Consider the following 3,573-nt stretch of genomic DNA (forward strand, 5'->3'; position numbering starts at 1 on the left):
ATGATTGTGGTCTTCTCCAACAATTATAATTTATTATCCAAGTTTCATCCTAAAGTGTCCAGGGAATCAATTATCAATCTTCACTCTGTAAGCATTTACAGACTATGTCTTATGTGGAAGTTGCTATGTTGGAACCTAACTCTGTCTATCAATCACTTAGTAATTTTTATCAGTGTTCAGAAGCTCATCCAAGTCTGGCTCACCCAATGCATCTGAATCTCTTTCACTTGGACATCAACTGTAGTATTTTCTCCCTTTTTATATTATCAGCCAGTAATTTTTTGAAGCAATAAGCCAGGGCAAGCCTTCTTGTCACAAAATAAGTCATCAATAATTAATTACTGAATAGGGGGAAAATTAGTAAATGAAAAGTGAGAAAAATGCATACCTACATACACATGGTTTTGCTAAACTAAATGAAAAAGCAGTTGATAGTTGTAATTTTGATAATTTGTCTAATTAAGAGCAAAACTTTCATATGGTAATGTCAAGGAATAATGGATAGTTTAATGTTTATTTGTTGTTTCTTTCAGATTTCAGACATCAAAACAATGAAGGTCAACCAGATAATCCTTAAATAATTTATTCTCATTGTCTTTTCTGTTTACCCACATGTACAGACATCTTTGTGGTCTTCTTTTGCCTCTACCTTCACCCTCTTGCAGGTAATCTGGCCATCATGGGCCTAACTTGGGTGGACAGGTCTCTCTACACCCCTATGTACCTCTTCCTTAGTGTGCTCTCCTTCTCTGTGACCTGCTACGCATTGGCTATCATACCCAAGATGCTAGAAGATCTACTGGCCAAGAACAGAAGCATCTCAATCACAAGTTGTGCCTTACAGATATGTTTCTTCTTGGGACTTGGTGGCACAAACTGCATTATCCTCACTTTGATGGGGTAAGACTGCTTTCTCGCTACCTGTAGCCCTCTACGATATCCACTGCTTATGACCAACATTGTATGTGGACAACTTGTGGCTTCTGCTTGGGCTGCAGGCTTTTTTATCTCTCTGATAGAAATGGCACTGATATTCAGGGGCTCTTTCTGCAGTCTCAACCTTGTCAAACATTTCTTCTGTCATATGCAGGATGTTGTTAGGCTATCCTGTATAGACAGTGACCTCACAGAATTCATTGTAACAGTGATTTCAGTATCAGGCTTGCTGGGTACCTTCCTACTCAACACCTTAACTTATGCTTCTATTCTTTCTACTGTCCTCAGGTTCCCTTCAGCTGAGGGCAAGCAGAAGTCACTCTCCACGTGTGCCTCCCACCTCACAGTGGTCATCATTCACTTTAGTTTTACATCTATTGTTTATTTGAGGCCAGAAGCCTCAGGGGCAGATGACACACTCATAGCAGTCCCTTATACTGTCATTACTCCTTTCCTCAGCCCCATGATATTCAACCTCAGGAATAAGGACATGAAGAAAGCTTTTAGAAAGGTGATTGGAAAGAGAGTTGCCTTGAAAAAAATAATCTTGAGTTATTGCTGTTGATTTGAAGCATGGCTCAATGTCCCCAGAATTCAACGAGACATTTATTGTGTTATCTCTGAAGAAGGCTATGCCATTTGCTTCTTTCCAAAGACTAAGATACGGGGAGTAAATGACTGAGACTGGAATCTAAGCTATCACAAATATTTACTTAGTTTGTTGAGGAAGTTGTTCAGTCCTTCTACTTTTCAATGTCAGAGGAAGAATGCTCCTGCAGACATAGAATTCTGCTGATTAACTTCTGGTGTCCTGCATCATTCATGAAGTGGGAAAAGGAGGAATGTGGAAGGAAAAGACAACAAATATTACCACTGTACTGAGAGATAGTTTGAAATCTAAAAATGCAAAGGTTGAGGATTTTTTCTAGGCAGTATTGTGAAGCACTGGGTTGTACCTTCCAGGAAATAAACCCTTTCTGATAAGATATACCATGTTAAAACCACCAACTGTCTATTTGTGTATATCTTAGCACACATGCCTGCATACACATATTTGTTAAGTGCTCATGCCATATTGATTACTAAACATTTTTAATAACACCTTGCTCATGACCTTCCAATGACTCTGAAATACTAATTTTTGTGTATGTAGGATATGTTGCAACATTGCTTCACATGAGTAAACAAGACTTTAGAGAATACATATTCTGTGACTGGAGTAACTATGAATGTAAGAAATGTGCCCCATTTTCTCTAAGCTGAAGACATTCAAAACCAACTGTTAAAGAACTATGTAATAATATTAGAATGTTTGATGAAGAAAAGTGTTTGAGATAATTGTGGCAGGGCATACAATGTGTAAAGGAGGAAACCAGATGAACACAACATCAGTTCTTTATATCACCAGGAAGAAAATTAGAAACACTTTGGAGTTTATGCTACAGGTTAGTGAGTGATCATAATGAAAATGCACACTTTAAGCCTAGGAAATTTGCTGAATCCTTTTCTCAGTTCTGTTTTTAATCAACTCTGTGACTTCAAATACAAATATAAAATTTGTACCAGAACTTGGTGTATATTAAATTTATATTAAAAGTATTGCAATAAGTTTGACTTATATTATTTCTTCTTTTTTAAAATCAGAATTTATTAAGAGGACAGGAAAGCTCCCTCAGTGGGAGTGGACCTGGAGGGGTTGTCTGAATTCTATTTCTGAAACTGTTGTGAAAATGAATGAAGTGATAAATACAAATTATTATGTACATTAACTGATTAAGTTTACTACTTATCATATCTTTCTTTCTTTAATTGGGATAATTTCCATGACATGTATGCAGACAAAATCTTTGCTATCTTCAACCTGTGATCATTGGTTCAGTGACAGGAGTGCTTCTTTTACTTTCCATCCACTCTTGACAATGGGTTATTCAATTTCAGGAAACTAAAAATCTCAGAAATAAAATGAAGTATGTATACACAACGGAATACGACACAGCCATAAAGAAAAACAAGATCATGAATTTCAGAGCAACCTGGTTGGAATTAGAGTCTCTAATGCTGAGTGATCTCTCACAGAAACAAAGAGCTGGGTATCACGTGTTCTCACTCATAATTGGACCTTGAACACCTACCATATTACTATAAGAAAGGGATTGAAAGTGACTGGAAACTGTGGGGAGGGGGTTGGAGGGTGGGGAGATGTAATTGACAGTAGTCAATATCTGCCTGGGGAAGGGGGGCCACACCTCATCGATAAGGGTAACTGCATGGCGAATATTTGTATACCTGACCCTGAATTGTACCGCACAATTTTAAATAAAAATTAAAAGGGAAAAAACCATATAAATCCAATACATAACATTTGACTGTGTATAGACGATAAAGAGAACATATATGTTAAAATTGTCTAGGTACAATGTATGTCCTAATTGTCTAGGTTCACTGAAATGAATCCTGATAAAGCTCAAATATGTATATGTTAAAAAAAATAGTTCAGTTTGATTATGCTACATTTAGCATAAGTGACTCCATTTTGGTTAGTTTTGGTTTGTTGGGATCTAATGGACGAGCTCACCCCAAAGCCTCCCCTAATTTTGCTGAAAAATTACCTCTTTTGATCAGATTCTCACTTATGCA

General features: G+C 36.9%; 1 pseudogene; it reads left to right on the forward strand.

Annotated features, from left to right (window-relative positions):
* The first annotated feature begins 524 nt into the window (after positions 1 to 524).
* Positions 525 to 1,501, forward strand: LOC103254760 (annotated as a pseudogene).
* Positions 1,502 to 3,573: the final 2,072 nt, after the last annotated feature.

This window comes from Carlito syrichta, unplaced genomic scaffold (assembly GCF_000164805.1).
Source record: "Carlito syrichta isolate Samal-C Ts95f unplaced genomic scaffold, Tarsius_syrichta-2.0.1 Scaffold287474, whole genome shotgun sequence".
In the NCBI taxonomy this organism is placed as follows: Eukaryota; Metazoa; Chordata; class Mammalia; order Primates; family Tarsiidae; genus Carlito; species Carlito syrichta.